The sequence below is a fragment of the Cavia porcellus genome, unplaced genomic scaffold (assembly GCF_034190915.1).
Source record: "Cavia porcellus strain 051 isolate PalLab524CR breed Dunkin Hartley unplaced genomic scaffold, mCavPor4.1 scaffold_28, whole genome shotgun sequence".
NCBI classification, from domain to species: domain Eukaryota; kingdom Metazoa; phylum Chordata; class Mammalia; order Rodentia; family Caviidae; genus Cavia; species Cavia porcellus.
In genome coordinates, this window is record NW_026947511.1 from 43,678,668 (window position 1) to 43,698,636 (window position 19,969).

Consider the following 19,969-nt stretch of genomic DNA (forward strand, 5'->3'; position numbering starts at 1 on the left):
GGATAGCAGTAGAGGGCCGGGCTGGCCACAGCGGCAGGGACCGGCGTCACCCTGCTCTGTCTTGGTTTAGCCTCCCCACCCAGCATTGAGGATTAAACCCAGGGTCTTTCCACTGAGCTGATCTCCAGCCCTATTTTATTTTTTGTTTTGAAAGTGAGTCTCCCTATGTTGCTAAATTGCCTAGACTGGGTTTGAACAGTACTCCTGCCTCAGCCTCCCACAGTGCTGAGATTACAGATGTGTGCCACTAGCTCTTTGTGCTCCAAGTAGGGGATGAGCAGGAAATACAGAATGGACTTTGCAGTGAGCAACTCACTCTCTCTCTCTCTCTCTCTCTCTCTCTCTCTCTCTCTCCTCTGTCTCACACACAACCAAGAGGCATGAACTCCAGAGGGCGCTATTGACACAGAATACTGCAGGCGTGGTGCCCACCTCCAGGACAAGTGCCCCCCCCCACCTGCCGCTCTGGTCCCAGCCTGGCCCCAGCTCCTGTCTGCACCCCGTTTTCCACCATGTTACCCCCACCTAACCTTCACCTCTGCAGGACTCCCCCACTACTGGAGGGAAAGAGGGTCCCAGCCCCAGCCCTGCTGTGCACACTGGCTCCTGGGGACCCACTGCCCTTGTGATTAAGCCCTCATTTCTTTCTTTCTTTTTTTTTGAGACAGCTTCTCAAACTGTCCTTAAACTCACTTCGTAGCCCAGGCTGGCTTCAAATTCATAGCGATCCTCTTGCCTCAACCTCCCTAGTGCTGGGATCACATGCGTGCCCACCACACCCTTTTTAAACCCTTATGTCGTTGGCTGGCCCTTGGCCCTCTACCTCTTAGCCCCACTGGGGTCCAGGTCAGGAGCAGAGGAGCAGCAACCATTCAGCCCTTGAGGATGGGCCAGCCCGCGGCTCCCTGCCCTCTCCGTCTCCCCACCAGGGCTTCTCTGAAGGAGCAGAAGTTCAGTGTTCATAACGCCTCTCATCCCAGCAGTTAGGATGCTGAGACAAGGAAGATCACCACAAATTCCAGACCAGCCTGGACTACATAGCGAGGCCCTATCTCAAATAAATAAAAATAAGATAAAATTTCATGATCATCAAGCACTCAGCCCAAAGACCTTTATCATCTTCGTTTTGGAGACAGGGAAAAGAGGGGGCACAGAGATGTAATCCCTCCTCCAAGGCCCCCAGCTAACTGATAGTCAAACCAGAGACACTCTTTCGAGACTTCTGAGTCTGTGCTTTTCTGCCCCTGGTGCTGTCCACATATAAAAGGGTCCAACCTCTGAGGTCCTGGAGCGGTGCAGGCTGATATATAGCCCCGAGGAGCTCAGTTTCTGGGCCCCATTGGCCACGTTTCAGGTGCTCGACGGCTGCACACGGCCGGCAGCTACTGGGCTGGGCGACACCAATGAAGAACATTTCCGTGTCGCGGCTCCCGTGGTACTCCAGAGCCGAAGCCCCCTACTTTCTCAGAGCTGCTGGTTTTATTATTACAGCTCAGTGTGTTGTCCTGAGTTTAACAACACATATGGTTTAAAATCAGAGAGACTAAGAACTGCTTGAAAGAAGCACACAGATTGAATGCTGGGAACAAGAAAGCCTGATTCTTGTGTCTTCACCACAATGGGTAATGATGCCACTCTAGTTGCTAAAGGAATTTTTTTTATTTTTGAGATAAACTCACTAAGTTGCCCAGGCTTGCCATGAATTTGACATCTTTCTGCCTCAGCATCCCAAGGGCTGGGATCAGAGGTACGTGCCAAGACACCCAGTTTAAAGGACTTTCATATGTGCTTTCCCCAAAATGCAAAGTGGTAAGATGAGGTTTCATCAACCCCCTTTTACAGATTGAGAAACTGAGGCAACTGGAGGGTGAAGGATCTCCTCCAGGGTCCTGGTGCTGCTTGGTAGCAAGGTTGGGACCTGTGGCTCGGTGCAAATTAATGTGGGAATGTAGAGAGGAAGTGTTTGTAGGTGTGGGTTTCATTTGTTTACCACGCAGAGCTCAGCGCCCATGGTCCTCTACAGATAGCATATAAATTATATAAATAATATTAACATGTGCTCAATTATGTTCGGAGCTGCGTGAGGAATAAAGAGGGGAAGGATGGATAATACCGCTTTAATGATTATTGTGGGTGGTGGAATTAGGGGTGATTTGCATTTCTGTCTTTGCATATTTCCATTTCTCCCCAGTTTTCTACAAGCGGCAGGTTTTGTTTTTATAATCAGAAATAAATGAGTGTTGTTTTCAAATACTTAAGTCCTCCCTCCGCTGTTTCCGCGCGGCCGGGCCCCGTCAGGCCTCCGGGCAGTCGGGAGGCCTAGGCCAGGTTCTGCCAGCTCACAGCTCTTCACCTGGAGGCCCCCAGGTCCTTCTGCACTAGAGTGCCTTTGAATTCACTCTGCAACATCCGCATGCAATAAATGTCATGCTGTTTTATTTTTTCAAGTCAAATAAATTCTGGTCCCAAGTCTCCAATTGCCACAGTGCTGAGAAATCAGCCTTCGTTATGTCTGGGAGGATTCTCCAGGGTCATAGAAGGATCTAGGATCCAGGAAAAGCGGCTTTGGCCTTGTGGTTGCCATGGTAATTGACTCCTGTCACTGTGACCCCTGCACCCTGGGCCAGGCTGTCAGGCCCTGCTGCCCTGGACATACTCTGAGAGGGCCCGCCGTGGCCCTTTCATGGTGACAAGTGGCCCTGGAGACCTTGGGTCTCAGCACCTCGTGCCCAGTCTCCACCCACATCCTTGTGCGCCCGGCAGGCCAGAGTGGCACAAACCAGGGCTCTGACCCTGCCTAGGCTGGGGAGCCCTTCCTCGCCCCCACTTCTTTCCATTCTCCGTCAGGAAACCTTCACCTTCTTGACCTAACTGAGTGCCTGTCACTGCTGCTGCTGCTGCTTTGACAACAGCACCCAAGGTTCCTGTGGTGAGAAAGCTGGGACTTGGACCTGACCTTCCACGCCACGGTGGCCGGAAGAAGGGCTCTTGTCATTCTGTGGGGAATGAGAAAGCTGGACATCTCAGTCTAGACCCTGCTGCACAACTCGTGCCTGGACCTCAGGGTTGGGCTCCCAGGCCTCTCGGGGCCGCAAAGATAGATGTCAGAGTAGCATGGATGGAGGGTACAGAAGGCGGGGGACATTCCCACCTCCCCTGCCTCTAGGCAGGAAATGCTGGAGGGCAGCCCTGGACCCTGGAAGGGTGGAGTCCAAAGTAGATGCTCAGTAAATGCTTCCTGTACAAATGAGTCCATTCTTGGGCACCGTCGTTCACACCTCTGAGCCGCTCCCTCTTTGTCTGTTGCTCATCTGACAGTGACTTTTGAATGACCAGGTGCTGTGCACGGCACAGAGGGTACAGCCATGAACACGACTCACATCTCCTGCAATGGAAGCCCCATCGGAGTAGGTGGGTCCAGGAGATGACGGTACCATAGCAGGCCTGGTGGAGCCAGTCGGTGCCTACCCACACTTCAGCGCCCTCCACGGGCTTCTGATTGTCGGTACCCACAGGCCTCCGCCCAAGGCCTTCTCTCCCTGCAGGCGGAGAAGTGAGGAGGGCCGGAGATGCCCAGCTCCTAGGAGGGGTCCGGGAACCGCGTAACTCCCCTGGCTCCCTGAGAGCTGGCCCAGTGACACCGCACTACAGCACACGGTACCTGGATGAGTAACGCACCCTTTACTGACTGTTTTCTTGTTCTCCTCTGAGCATCTCCTTGGAGTTGTCAGATGCCACGTGCCCCTTGGGCTCCTGGGAAAATGCGACCTCACACATCAGGTTATGATGAGTGCTATGCAAACAAAAATACAGAGAAAGGTGGAGAACGGGTGAGTGTCATTGTGTGCAGGATCACCAGGAAAAGTCTTTCCGAGGAGCTGACATTCAGTCCAGGACATGTGCACAGAGAAGGAGGGAGGCAGATAAATAGCAGGGTGCTCCTGGCAGAGGGAGCAGTAAGCACAAAGGCCCTGAGGCTGAAACACTCAGAGCAGGCGAATGTCAAAGCTCTAACCCAGCCTGGTCTCGAGGAAGGATTCTCTGAGGATCTATGTGAACTGTAAAGTCCAGAACACACATGAGCCATGAGGGCTTTTGAAATTCCCTTTTGTGAGCAACTGTGCACCTCAGAGAGTTGCTTGGCCTCCTGGAATCTCCCCTCTGTTCTCATAGCCTCTCTGGCCTAGAGCAGGACTTGTTTTTCCAATAACTCACTCTGGCAGCTTTGTCATGGCTGGAGAAAGAAAAGCACACCCAGCAGCATTACAGGTTATTTATGAGAGAATGCAAAGCAGTCGGCACTGGGGGGCCTGACCTGGGGGCCAGGGCCTCCCCTGGGGGCTGGGAGACCTTGGCTCTGCCTGCTGTGGGCCTACGTCTCTGCCTAACTGACCCGCCAAAGCCAGCCATGAGTCACCACTGCACTGGCCCTTGGTTTGATTCCTCCTGTTGACTCTCTACTCACCTCTCGATCCATTCATTTATTCGAATGCATATTGAGGACCTACTGTGCATACTGAGGTCCTACTATACGTGTCAGGCACCAGCTGTCATCCAGTTTATGGCCCATGAAGATGTATCAGCCATTGTGTCCTCAAACCAACTCACCAGCCACCAAGTTGGTGGCATCTCAGCCAGTGCCATGCTTGGGCAGCCATCACTGTACCAGGTGCTGGAGGTCTCGGCCACACTGAATGGAGCCCCAGGAACCTACAGTCTCAACCAGAGAAGGACACGGATCCGATCGCCAGGGTCACATGGGACCCCAGGGCACTACAAGACCGCTGCGTCTGTGACCTGGAAATGCAGCAGGGATGGAGAGTGTGGTGCTCGGCAGGGTCTGGCTGTGCAGTCCAGGCTGCCCTTGAGCTTTCAACGTGCCCCTGGCTGGCCTCAGACTTCTGATCTTCTGCTTCAGCCTGTGATTTCAGGCATGCACAGCCTCACCCAGCCCGGGGAGGTGTAGTAAGGAGAGACTCAGCCTAGGCCAGTGGCACAGCTGCGTGGAAGTCGGGGACAGCGAGGGAAGGGTGCAGATCCAGGAGACAAACATACACTGGCCCCACCTGGGCAAAGCCCAGCTGAGTGTTTTCTCACCTCTAACCTCCCCAGTCACACCTGCAAAAATCACCTCCTTCCTGGAGCAAAACATTGATATCACAGGGACTGTGGTGTCAGGAAGGGGCTGCTGACACAGGGCAGAGCCCAGGACACCTGTCCTCTCCCCCAGTCTCCTCCGCATCACATTTCTTCTCAAGGAAAGGCCCGGCCTGCAGGAGCATGGCTGCCAAAGGGCGGTGAGTGTGGGGCTTACGGGACCCCCTCACAAACCACATCTTGCAAGCACTCCAGTTATCTCAGGGCTCAGGAGGTGGTCAGGAGAGAGTGCATTCGAGAGGCGGGCTTCTGCCTGTAGCCCCATACCCCCCACCTCCTTGCTGCAGGAACTGGGACACTGCAGGCACATTCATAATCACCCGCCAGCCAGCAGCACAAATTCATATCCAAGATGCAAAGCCACGTGTACCAAACCACCAGGCAGGAGCAGGGAGGGAAGGGAGGAGGTCACATTGGCCTCAGCTTCCCTCCTGGGCCAGCAGGCTAGTGGCAGCTCACACCTGCTCCTCCTGCTGCTCCTGCTTCCTAAGCCTCACCTCCCCACCACCATGACTCACCCCCCTTGTCTAACAAGGAACCCAGCTACCCACCCTCTTCTCTAGCCTGTCACCTACTGGCTCCAGGAGGGGAAAAACAGGGTGGGACTGGGCACCTCCCTTCTAGAACACCCCTCGGTTCTGCAAGTACAATCACCAGCTCTTGCCTTTATCGTGGGAAATCCAGGAGAGGGGGATTCGTGTCCCCAGTACAGATGAGGAAACTGAGGCTAAGCCTTGCCCCTGGGAAAGCCAGCACCAGAACCAAGGAGTTTTGTTTCAGACATTTATGCCACAAATTAAGGCCTAGACAATGGGCTAAACCTTGGAGATTCAGTCAGATGTGACAGAGCACCTGACATCTCTGCACTCTGGGAGGCTGAGGCAGTAGGATTCCAAATTCAAGTCCAGCCTAGGGCAGTTTAGTGACCTGGCAAGATCCTGTCCAGTAGGAAAGATCCTGTCCTGTTCCCCCAATATCAGGGGGAAAAACCCTTGGAGATTGCAGTGTGAATAATCTTAATGACCAAGTTTATGGTCATCTGCTCAGTAGCACCTCAGCTGCTGCTGCTGCAGGACCATATCCAAAGCCCGCTCTCCTGCAGGAGACACTCGGCATCCTTCCTGTCCTGAAGGAGCTCTCTGCACCCCAGGGTCCCAGGCATGGACCAGGACTTCGACCTTCCTGACCACGAAGCAGAGGCTCTTGTGGGACACAGGAATCTTAGGGATATGTTGTCAACACCTCCCTGGGCTCAGGCTATGTGTGCTGAAAATTTGAGCAGCAGTAAGGCCTACAGGACACACAGTAGGCCAAGAGATTTGGGGGGACAGCATTGCCTGTGTCCCTCTGCATGCCTGCCGTTTCTTTTATGGTCCACTATGAGAGCTCCTGCACCCCATGAGCGACCCCCAGGCTTCCCGACACTCAGATACACCGGGTCTCTATGCCCTGCCTGTAAAACAGTGCTAAGGATGACAGTAAAATTAACAGCCAGTTCTTCCTGCGTGCTAACTCCGTGAGAGGCTGTTGTAAGGACCCTGTCAATCTCCCGCACCTCGCTGCCTACTCATTGTGGGCTGTCCCCAGGCTGCCCGGCTCTCTCTGCACAGGCAGCCCCGGTTCCTCTCCTGCATGCTTATCTCACCATTCCCTGGCCGCCCAGGGGACTCCGGGGACTTAACCCTGAGCTCTTTCTTTCTTCTTAATTCCTGCATCCGAGCCCACTCACACGTCAGCTTCTGCCTCCTCCCTCCCCGCCCAGCTCCGTCCCTCTGTCCAGTTCCTCTTCCCATCAGTGCAGCTTGGCGGGGCGTGGGGGAGGGGGTGCGGCGTGGACCCCTGCCTGCTCATTTTTCATCTGGGTTACACAGAGGCCTCCCAACAGCTGCCTGCTTCCAGCCTCCACCCAAGAAACCACCGCCCTGCTCTGCCTGAGCATTACTGAATCACAAATCCACAGAAAATCCCTCCATGGCCCTTCGGTCTCCAGCAGACTCCAGGATCAAGTTCAGATTCTTCAGCTAAGCACGGGGTGACCTGGTGCCCTGGGATCTGGGCCCAGCCCACCCCAGCCCATACACTGCTCCAGTCCCTCCAGGCAAGCCGTCTGCTTCCCCTGTGGCGTAGATGACAGTCTTCCCAGAAGTCCTCCTCCAGCTGCGCTAACTGCTCTTCCTCTGGGCTCCTAAAGCACTGCCCTTAATTCATCAGCCTTACCGTGACTCTGTGTGTTCCTGCGCCAGACATAGGTGTCCCCTGGAGACAAATGATTCAGGCAGTCCCATCACAGTCAGCTCCAGCATCGCTCACTGTGATCTCGATCGAGTTTCTCAGCCTCTCTGACTCAGTTTTCCTGTCTCCGGTTGGAGGTTAGTGATAGCACCCACCATTAATGAGGTGGTTGTGAGAACCGAGACAGAGCAGGACAAGTGCTTCGCACAGAATCCGGCACCCTCTGAGCGCTCAGTAAATGTGAGCTCACTACTGAACCGAGTCAAAGGGAAACAATCAGAGCTGGGTCGGTTTGAATCAGTGTATCTGAGTGGCAGGCTATGGAAGCCATGCTGGCTGCTTTCTGCCAGAGAGAAGTTGACAAGGGAGATTAGGTGGCTCACTGAACCTCCAGAGGCCTAGAGGACAGAGCCTGGAGACCACACGGGCAGAAAGCTGTCCAAGTGACTGTCTGGTTCTGTTGCTGTGGAAACCCTTCTACACCTGTGACTGGGCGCAGACGCTGATGATGCCGGACACCAAATACACTTACTCGAGACAGACCCCTAACATTTGCAGGGCCCAGAATGGTGGTACAAACGGAGACTCCCATCCAGTATATCAAAATATTTTAAAGTTACAGAGCTAACAGTCTATCAGATGCCATCTGTTTAAATCTGTCCCAATATGCCATGTCTGCATAAGCAAGGCGTGCCAAAAGTCACTGAGACTACAGCCACGCTGTGTATGAAGTCATAGGAGAAAGATTTCTGAAGGCGTTCTCTTGGCCCCATGACCTCTGAGGCCTGGGCTGGGAGCTTTCAAGGCTGAGGACGGGAGTCATCTGCAAGGTTATTTGCTCACTGGTGCCCAGCCGGAGGCTCCTGCTGGCCTCTCCATGCACACCTCCTTCTGGCCCAGGCCAGTTTCCTCACTCCACTGGCACATTTCCTAAGGAGACACCCGCGGACCTGAGGTCTAGCAGCACCACACCTGCCATCTGCAGCTGGTGGACGCTCCCGGAGTCCTGCCAAGGTTCAAGGGGAGACCAGGCAGGCTCTTTTTGTGAACAGAGGGAAGATCTGAAGGTCTCCGGGCTCAGCGAGTACAGTTTCTAACAGCCGGGTTCAGGCGTGGAATCCTCAGCCTCCTGCAGACAGTGCTGGGGAGCAGTGGGTCGGGAGACAGCCCCTTCTCTAGCTGGCTGCAGCCCTGGCCAGCACTGCACACCTGTGGACACTGATGCGCACAGGCCCAGGCTCTGTTCACACCCCGCATCCTTTGACTGCTCCTCAGCTGTGGGGTACAGGAGGGTAGCAAGACCTGCCCCAGAAGACAGACCACAAGTGGTCTGCATGGGTCCCAGAAGAGAGTTTGGGGCGGCTTGGACAGGAACTCTGATGTCCTGCGATTCGCATCATGGTTACAAGTGAAGGTGTAAGCTCTGAGTGCCATGTCCTTTGGTCTTACAGATTCCTGATCCTCAGGGGAGGGGTGTGGCTGGAGGAAGACTAGAGCAGGACCCTCCAAAATGTAGAAACCAAAGCCACGTGCATGGTGGCATATGCCTATAATCTCTGCACTCTGGAGGCTGAGGCAGGAGGATTGCTGTGAGTTCAAGGGCAACCTTGGACTACACAGATACCTGGGGAAGGAAGCCTGCAAAAGTGAGCTGCTGGTCTGCAGGGTACGATTGAAAAGTATGGTGTGTGTTCAAGTTTAAAAAAGAAAGTTATTCGATAAAAGCCAGCTTGCCATCCCTCCTTCTCCAAGTGCTCCCCCTCACTTCTCACACTCTCACTCTGGATTCTTGCAGCTTTTCAAAGCAGTTCCAGAAGTGCCCCCTCATCAGTGCCCTCAGTTTTGCTGTCACGGTGGCCTCCCCGTCTTGAGTCAGCTCAAGATGTTTCCTTTTCCTGGTCATTTTTTACTTTGGAGAAGGGTCAGAAATTTCACGGTGCCAGGCCCAGTGAATAAAGTGGGTAAGAGCACATCAGCCTTTTTGCTCGGGTCTCTGCGTGGGAGCAGCAGTCACCATATTTTTATCACACTTCATAGAGACGATCAGGGAAGAGGAATTGCTTGGGAACGTGTCAAGAACGATGGGACAGGTGACGGAGAGCATTTTGAGGGAGCTAATTGGCCATGGTCTTTTACTGTAACAGGTTTTTACTTTTTTTTTTTTTCTTGGTACTGGGGATCGAACTCACAACCGCCTGCTTGCAAGGCAGGTGCTTATGCCACTGAGCTAAATCCCCAGCCCCAGTTTTTACATTTAAACATTTATTAGTATTTAGTATACCTCCTATTTAGTATACCTTAGAGGAAAGGCAGATACATAAAAGATGGAGACCCCAAATAAAGAGGGGTTAAAAGCTCCAGGAAGTCAACAAGAATGGCAGAGGTCCATGTTCATGGTAGACCGGGTCAATATGCATTCTTCTTTCTTTGGTTCTTAGTTGTTTGTTTTTGTGGCATCGGGGATTGAATCCAGGGAGTGCCAAACTACATCCCTAGCCCTGTTTTCAAATAAATTATATTTTTTTTGAGAGAGGACTAAGGCCCAGGCTGGCCTCCTTCTCCGGTTCTGTGTAAGTACTGCATGGTAACTGATTACACTACCGGGGCTCCCCTTCTTTCTTTTTTTTTTTGGTACTGGGGATCAGACTCAGGACCTCGCGCTTGCCAAGCAGGTGCTTGTGCTGCTGAGCTCAGTGCCCGGCTCTCCTCTTCCATTCTTAACCTCACCTGTCATGACACCCATCGCCAAAACCTGCTTCTCCCTAACAGAATGTACTTTTTCCTCCGAAGGAAAACTGCTCATCCTCTTATCCAAAGGGAGACGATCCAAATTCAGATCAGTAATTACACCAGGATAACAAGGAAATTCAATCTCCTTCTAATTCCCTCATGATCCATCTCGTATTAAGTAATCTGCAATACACTGCAAATAGAATCATCAACAACATCCGGATGTGAAGAGGACAAGGGGGCGGGGCAAGGAGCTCTTCTGTTAAAATAGATGAACAGATGCTAACTAACAGCAAGGGTAGCGTACGGTACAGCCGTAGCCCTAGTTTGTGTCTCTGATCACAGGCTGTGGGTGGGATGGGTCATTTTATCTCGCGCCCCATTTGTCTTCCTAAACGCCTCAGCTGGTCGGTGTTCTTGAGCAGCTGGGGTGTATTGGCTAGGGGTTGTGCAGAGAGAACCATTAGGATCAAGACATGGAGTTTATATTATTTTTATAATGGTCACCGGGAGTTAACACAGGAAATCTATCTGCAACACCAAAGACATAGAATATTTAGTCAAGGCCTAAATCCCACAGCAATGTCCCACATGAGTCCAGATAAAAACCCAGAGCTCAGGACAGTGCCTCCCACGAGTCCAGCTGGAGGTCCAGAGCCCACAAGAAGGACTCACGCCAGTCTGCTTTACAGATCTACACTGGGAAGACTCAAGGGTCAGCGGTGGAAGCCAGGAAGTCCATGCCAGCAGGGTGAAGGAGCTGTGCTGGTGGGATGAGGGTTCTACGCTGGAGCCGAGAAGTCACACTCACAACAAAGACCAGGGCTGTCCTGAAAGGCACCACAGCCATCCTCAGTGACACAGAGGCCCCGAGCTCCTCTGATGACAAGCACAATCGGGTACATGCCAGGAAGCATCGTGACAAGTTCATCTTGGAGACCAAGCGGCACACGTCTTCCCCTCCGGAGCCAGGAAGCAATGCTCGATGTGAGGACCAGAGCTCCTCCAGGAGAACCAACGGCTCAAACAGCAACTCGTAGGAGAACTCATAATGCCTCAATGCAGTAACACCTTAACGCCTCAACCCTCAGCACCTCCCTTCTTCTCCACCTGTTTATTGTGGCAACTTTCCTCAGGTGGAGCATCTTCACTCAGTGCCATGCTGATGTAATCCAGTTGGCATTAAGTTGGCCACCAGTTCTTAATCTATAACATGGGGTGATTTTAGCTTCTTTTCTGGAGGAGGCTGAGCCTTTGATGGGGTGGCTTGTTTGGCATCCCCTCAGTCTCCCGTTAGTTTTTACTACAGGCGCTGGGCAATGCCCCATGCATTTCCCTGTCCCAGAGATAATTAGGATCAGGCACCCAGCCAGCACCATAATCCCAGGTTTGCATGAGACACTAAAGGGCCTCATGACAACGGACTCACCTCTCAGTTCCACAGAATAGCGACTGTCTCCTGGCAGAAGCCTCACTGGCTCGCAAGTTCAGACCTCTAAACTTGTGAACTCTGGGGCCAGGCATGCAAGGAGGGCAAACACAAAGACTTGCAAATGGGTCTTTAGGTAAAAGAGTGGGAGAGGTCTGGAGGTCATTGAGGATGTAGATCAGAGGTAAAAACAGGTCCCCTGGGAGCCATGACGTCTACAGAGTCGGGCAGAGGAGACGGGGCACCCGGTGGCCTTTCTCTAATGTCCTCCCCAATGCTGGCAGCAGCACCCCACACTGCCCAGAGGAGGGTGGGTCATAAGAGTTCATTCTCCTTGAATCCATGGTACACGCTCACTGGCACAAGGCAGCCATGCATTCCCAGAATTTCTCAGGAATGATCTTTTCCCAGATTTCAAATCCCAAGCAATCTAACTTTTTTTTTTTTTTTTTTAAGATAGGTACCGGGGATTGAACTCATGACCATGCGCTTGCAAGGCAGGCGCTTATGCCGCTGAGCTAAATCCCCAGCCCCCAATCTAACATTTTTTAAAAAATGGGGAAAAGCATTATAATTTTTTTTTGTACCAGGGATCGAACTCATGACCACAAGGTTGCAAGGTGCTTATGCCGCTGAGCTAAATCCCCGGCATGGGGTGGCGGAGGGAGATTATAATTCTGCTGTGAGAATTAAAACTTTACCATCAACAAAGACATTACTGATTAGAATGAATTATCTGACGTTCAGTTGAAAGAAAGAAGTCGAGACGCTGATAGGGTGGTGAACATTTCCAGAAGTCAGGGGACAGGCGGGGACGGGCGGGAAGGGCACCGTCTAACCAGCCTGGCCTGTGGTCATTGCTGCTGTATCAACGTATGTTTGTGCCCTATCTGGTGCCACTGGTGAGGCAGTTTTACAAATAAAATAAATATTAATAAGGTTTTATACATCGTATAATTTATACAAGTCCTGTAGGCAGTATTTCAAGACATAAATTTTGGAAGCAAAATAAGCCTTTAAATTGGCAATTTTTATATGCATGGTATACTGTTAACCTTGCTGGGAAGACTGAATGTTACATTCAAATGCCATCTAGCCACAGTCACTGGTGTTTTCTAGTCTTTGAGTATTCAGTGTGGAAAAAAATGCAAAAAAAAAAAAAAAAAAGACAGGAATGCAGTAGAATTCTCAGACACAAAATCAGAAATGGATGCGACATCTGCATGAGCAAAAGCAGTATCAGTTTCAGTGGCAAAAAGGAAATCAGGGCAGGCAGACAAAGCCCTTTCATTATTTAAGAAAAAGCCTGTGTTTTCACTCCTGAATTGAAGATGGTTTTTGGACACCAGCTTGATGATTCCAGTAATGGCAACATGGAAATATTTTGCTTTCTAGGTCTGGAATGTGTGCTGCAAAATAAAAGTCTGTATCGTTAGGTTACATACAGTATGCTTCCTGTGTTGCAAATTTTGTCTTTTCCAGGATAGAAATTCGGCCAGGCATAGGGCCACAGGCCTGTAATTCCTGCACTCTGGAAGGCTGAAGCGGGGAGACGGCAAGCTCCGGCCCAGCCTGGGTTACTTAATGACTTAAGCAAAACCCTGTCTCAAAATAAAAATTTGAAAAGACCTGAGGATAAAACTCGGTCTAAAGGCCCATGTCAGTCTCCAACACACACACACACACACACACACACACACGTAAATACTGTAAGCATATATAAGCGTATGTGTGTATGTGCACACTAGAAAGCTATACTACTAATCTTTCTTTGTTCATCAAAAGGAGCAGTTTGTGCTGTCACTGTTGGATTGATCATTTTGCGTCTAGATTTTGTAACCTGAACAAGTGATTGTGAGATAACAATGCACAATATATTAACTAGTGTTAATTCCCTACTGTCTTTTTCTTTTCTGAAATTCTGTATCATTTCTATCCTTTTTTTTTCTGGTTTGCTTTTTAAAATAAATAATAAAATGATGACCAAAAAAAAAAAAGAAACTCACCAAAAAATTTACATATTAAATATTTGTGTTAGCTTTGAATTTTTAATAACTTTTCTTTGGTATTATTTTCCTACTGACAGTCCCTTATCTTAAAGTCTTTGCTTATCAGATCTCTATATCAGGCAGGGAGCAATTTTACCTACTAAAATATATAATCTTGTCAAGATATATTAGTTCATACTAATAATAATCCATTTTTCCATAGAATATGTTTCCTTAAACAAAAGACCTCCGAAACATAACCACCCAAAGAAAAATGAGTCTCTGTTTATTATTTATAGGGTCTCCTTATTATTTAAAGTATGTAAAATTGTACTATGAAAAATTCAGAATAAGATCTGACTTCAGAAATTTCCAAGACTGCTCAGAAATCCCAATTTCTCACTCCCCAGATTCGTATGTGTCAGGCGTTTGGAAATATTAACAGGCCTGTGCATCTCCTCTGGATTCACCTGGGCTTGGGGTACTAGAGCCCCGGGTACCCCCGCTGGAGGATGTGGGGTCAGGAGCCACCCCTCACCCTGCTGCAACCACAGGCCCCAGCACCCCGGCACCTTCGACACACAAAACAGCTGGAATCGGAGGTGTCTGCTCTCCTCTTTCCTGTACCCGGGAGAGGAGAATGGCATTTACCTGCCTCCTAATTTAGTCCTCTTCAAATGTCAACAGGGAAGGGAGGGGACGGTCCCTCTCCCAGCCCATGCCAGCCTCTACAGCGGGACCCCACACTCCCACACCCTGTCTGTGGGGTCGGGGGGTGGGGAGGGAAAATGTGTGAGGCTGGGGTGGGGCTCAGAGCCAGGGGACGCTGCCCGCTGCCCCGCTGCCCGCTGCCCCGCTGGGGTGATGGAACCCAGGAAACGCAGAGAGATGAGAAGCCACCTGCAGTGAGGAGCAGGGGACACGGGACACGGGCTCCAGCACGGGGAGAGGCGAGGCGGCGGTGGCTCAGCTATCTACTGCCACGTGAAAAAGCACCCCCAAAACGTTACCTGAGGGTCAGGGGTCCAAACCGATTAGAGCAGGGACAGCTCCCCTCTGACTCCTTAGCAGTCTCCTGAGGCCGAAATGTCCATGGCTAGGTTGGGGGCCCCAGCCGGGGGGACCCGACACCTCGGGGAGGCTCAGCCCTCTGCTATCTGGCTCTCTCCGGCCTCCTCCTGCCCATTGGGTCCCCCACCTGGTGGCCTTCCCGGAGTGGGCAGAACCCCTCAGAGGGTGGCTCAGGACTCAGCAGAGCTCAGAGTGGGAGCCCTAAGAGGGGCAGAGTGATGACGGCCGGCCATGCAGGGTTAGAAAGGAGGAGGGCAGGAGGGCAGGAGGGCAGGGCCCTGATTGCAGTATTTCCAGTTTCTGTGGCAGACATTTTTTCCTCCTTATTGACTCCCAGGGCTTTCTACCACTGAGCTACACCCCAACTTTTTTTTTGTTTGTTTGTTTGTTTTTTGTTTTTTGAGTCAGGATCTCACTAAGTTGCCCAAGTAGACTCTGATCTGTGATTCTCCTGCCTCAGCCTCCCAAGTAGCTGGGATTACAGGCGTGCACCACCACGCCTAGCTACGGGGTAATTTCTTGTATCAAAGCTTCTCTTTCTCACATCCCTCCTTCTTTCCTTCCTCTCTTGCTTCCACAGTACTGAGAAACGAACCCAGAGCTTTCACATTGAGTGCATGCCCAGCCCTTTTATAAGAGATTTTTCACTTTGAGATAGGGTCTTATTAAGTCACTAAGGTGCCTAGGCTGACCTCTGACATGTGATTCTCCTGCTTCAGCCTCCTGCAGTACTGAGATTACAAGCACACATCTCTGTTCCCAGCTCCAAAACTAATTTCAAGCTACCCACTGGATGTCAGTCAGCTCAGAAAACTCCTTGAGACTTACCAGTTGGCTCTCGAAAGCCCGTTCCAGACAGGCCCAGCACACCAGGCTGTCAGGCCCAGGCCAGGACTTGCCCTGTCCTTCCATGCAGGGCCCCAGGCCAGCCAGCAGTGGATGGGACGATGGAGGATGGGTCACTAGGGGCCAGCAAAGTAACTGATCTTCAGGGATAATGGTGCCAGTCATGGCCCCACAACCTTGTGCTCATCACACACCAGACTTCTTTGCCAGCACTTGGCAAATGTTGTTCCTTCTCAGCCTGATGAATCCCTCTCAAAAATGAGGAAGCTGGGCATGGTGGTACATGGCTGTAATCCCAGCACTTAGAGGTTGAGGCAGGAGGATCGCTGCAAGTTGGAGGTGCTCTTTATCTAGTCAGAGCTCACAAACCTGCCCTGGGGCCTGCATTCTCACAGGCTGCTGTGGTTGGTCAGGCAGGACGAGTGGCCGAGGTGGGCCGCTCCACCCGCCATCCCTGTGGCGGTGGCTCGGCCTCACGGTGGCTCTCTGCCACCTTCCCTGCCACGTGTGGGCAGGCTGGGCATCTCCGAGAGCCAGGTGCCTGCCGCACCGAGAGGCAATTTATGAACTGTGGGTATTTTGTCTGTTTACTTGAAAGCACAAAAATTTGTCACTTGTGTGGGTAATTTGCAGCTAATTACGAGCTTACAATCTGCAGATAGGAAAATCAGGGCCAACGTGCGCTTCTTGAGGAAGAAGAAAATTACCCCGAGTACCGTGTAATTATACACTTAGCGGGCATGGCACTCCCACCCCTCACCCTTCCCACACGGGCTGACGGCGCAGGGCGAGTTGGTGGCTTTGCCCACGGAGGCTCCTTCTCCCGGAGGGAGGCCCGCCTGCCTCGGAGACCACCAGATGGCAACAGAGACAGCTCACCTCGACCTCCCCATCATCCGCTAAGCAGGGAAGAAGTCCAGAGGGTGTTGGGGCTCCCCCAGGAAGCTTCCAGTCAAATGGGGCTGCCCAAGGCTGATGGAGAAGGTGGACACTGTGGCCTCCGGATCCTTCTAGTCCTGCAGAGGGAGACAGTTCTGCACCCCTTTCTACTTGACAGGGAGCCATAGCCCTGATTTCTGGCTGTCTCCGAGTATCTTTCTGTCCATCTGCATGATAAATGTGCCCCTCTCCAGGGATGCAGAAGATTGTCCCAAAAGCCTCCCTGCTTTTGCTTGGAACTGGAATGTCCCCAAGAGGGACACCGTAGAGGCTTGGTCCACTGGGAGGTGGGGGACCTTCTGATAGTCGGGGCCTAGTGGGACATCTCAGGTCCCTGGGGGCCAAGCCCTCCAAGGTGACAGTGGGACTCTTGTCCCTTCCTTTTACTCCGTTTCTTGAAGTGAGTGGCTTTCTCTGCCACCTGCTTCGGCTGCCATGTGCTGCCACACTATTATCCTGGAAGCCATGGAGCCAACCAACCATGGACTAAAACATTCAAAACTATGGGCCAAAATAAACCTTTCCTTTTTAAGTTGATTTACTACAGGTATTTTGTTATAGTAACAGAAAGCCATTCAATACACTCCACGTAGATATGCCCAGCACCTTCTCCCTCAAGATCTTAGCATCGTGCACCCTCCCTCCAGCCATCCGGGGACCCAGACGATATGGGGAATGATCCTAGAAAATCCACCTCTCTTTCTCTTTTCCCTGATCTCTTTATTTGCAGCCTAAATCATTCATGACTTGCAATAAAGGCCCCCACAGTCCCCTGCCAGCCCCCTGCGGAAAATATTATTTAACAGAAAGGTGACAGTTATGTAATTTAGTCTCATTCTCCATTATTGATGAATTTGACCATGAAATATTTAGGCTTCTCTGTGTTCCGCCGCTCGGGGTCTGACGGTGACAGTGTCACGTTCCTGCTTATCCCTCTGGAGGGTGCGGTGATCATGCTGTCTCTGCAGAGACCCCTCCATCCCATTCAGGGCTCCACCCCATGCTGGCCAGAGGGTCTTTTTGTTCCCCAGGAACTTCTCCACCAGCAAAGGGGCCCGGATCCACGGAGGGGCCTGTGCACTCAAGGCACCGTGTCTCGGTTATCTGTAAGAGCCAGCACAGTGCCAATTTATTGAATTCCCCACCAACCCTGAAGTGGACAGGATGGAACCCATTCTCAGTGGAGGAGGTGGAGGCTCGGAGGAGTCCCCCCATTAGCCTGTGGGGGTCAGTGTGGATGGCAGGCCCACCTTCTAGCCTGTGTCCTCTTGCTCCACATGGTGGAGATAGATTCTGAGTTTGTTACCCATGCATCCGGGGACTCCTAGCCCCGTGCTCTTCCTCTGCAGCAGCATCATCCTTACCTGGGGATTCTGGGTGGCGCGGGGTGGGGAGAAGCCGGGAGAGGTGGGACAGGGGCAGGGTTCTGGCCTCCGGAGATTCCCAGCCTGATGGTGGATGGTGGTGGCTGGGGACCGGTGGGGGGGGGGGAGGGATCACTCAGGGAGTCACAGCCCATTCCACGGGCTCAAGTGGGTGGGAGGTGGGGGTCAAGGCACAGTAGGGAAACTGAGGCCTGAGCATTGTTATCCTGTCCTGGAAACTGGAGGAAAGGACTTTAGATCTTTTTAACACTACACAGCACCCCAGGTTCTTCTGTTGCTTTCTGGGGTGTGTTGTACCCCTGATAAGTTACTTGTAAGACCTTTTTCCTCCTGGCTTTGCGGGCCAACCCTCTGTCTGTCTGTCTGTCTGTCTGTCCTTCCTGGGCTGGGGATGATTGATGAGCAACCCTGATGCAGTATTAAATTATACATTAGGCTAATTGCATGCTAATCAGACAGACGAGGCCATTATAGCAGCTCAGGGACCCATCTGAGCTCTTTCAAATCCCGGTGTAGGGGCCTCAAGGCACTGGAGACCCACACAGGCAGGGGGACAGACAAGGTGACCCCTCAGAGGGACCTGAAGAGCACCACTGAGTGGAACTGATAGCCGTTGCCACAGAGGGAAGAACTTTCTCACTACAAGTCACCAGCTCTCCAGTGACGGAAGTGAGCTCCCTGTTGTTGGAGGGAAGCAAATGGGTAAATGAGAACCCTGTGTCATTTTAGGGAAAGGGGGGCCTGCCTGTCCTGAGATGGCTCCCGTTTCCAGGCTCTGGGGCAGCTATGACATAGGTCAAGTCTCCTCCCTGTCCATCTGCTCCTTCCCTCTGCCACCCCTGCCACACAGAGGCCTCCTTGTGATTGTTCGGGGGCTCAGGACAGGGAACCTGCTCAGGGGAGAGAGAGGAGGCCGGCATCTGATCCTCACCTCCCTCGGAACAAGGCCACCCAGAACGTGCTCCCGCGGGACCCTGAGCTCTGGAAAGACAGAGAGCAACCCACGAGGAGCCCATTTCTGTCCCTGCAGGACAGAGATTTCTGCCAGGATCTGGGGACAGGCTCATTTCATCGTCTGGTGCTTTGTGTGTAAATATTTCATATCCCCATTGAATATTTTGGGATGATTATGAATCCTTGATGTGGAAGATCCTTGGTATGTATGAGATGCAGCCGGCTGCCGCTGGGAGGGAGGCACCAGGGAAGGCGGGTCAGATAAATCATCACAGAGCCGGCCCAGCCAACAGCTTCCCTCCCCTCCCAGCCACCTCATGCTGCACCCAGCCACATGCCACCACCCTCCCCCCACACCCACCACACGCCAAGCACATGAGGGCACATCACCCAGCTGCCAACCACACACCGCATGCACATTCGCCATGCTTTCCAACCTGACCCTGTGGTCATGGCCACTTCCTCCCTCATCCACCCAGCAAGCGGCCAACCTGAGAGACGTCCATGGTCCACATCTGACACGAGGGCATCAGGCTGGGGATCATGACTCTCACTAACTTCAGCACAGAGAGGGGAAACCACTGTCCCCAGGCCACACAGAGCCAAAACTCAGGCAGTCAAAACTGAGTTTTTGGGGCTGGGGATTTAGCTCAGCGGCATAAGCGCCTGTCTTGCAAGCAGGCAGTTGTGAGTTCGATCCCTGGTACCGATAAAAAAAAAAAAAAAAAAAAAAAAAGACCAAATGCAGGAAAATTTGTTGCATTTGGGAACTAAAATGTTCTGCCCATAATGAGGAAGGGGTGAACGAAGAGAGTGCAGGTGGACCTGGGTGGACCGCACGCTGGAAATGTTTGCAGCATACACTGGGTGCAGATGAATCTGTTACAGTTTTGCTGGAAATTATCCCTAATGAAACTTGTGTGTTTTTAGCCCAGCCTATGCATGAAGTGCAGAGGTCTCCCTGACTACACACTCCAGGGTCAGCCGCTGCAGTGGGACCAGGGAGGGTTTGCTCACCTCTCCTCCAACTCCTGTAGTACCTCCAGAGTCAGGACTCAGGGAGGTGGGGAGCAGGAATGGTTTTACCTGCCTGGTACTAAAAAGCGCTCTAATGATGCCCTCTCTGCGCTCTCATGGTGGGAGGGAGGTCATAGGCTCTTTGGAGACACCCTTTCCAGCCCAATGCTGACCTTTGTCCTCTGTCACCTGTCCCCGATGCAGGCGTGCACAGCATCAGG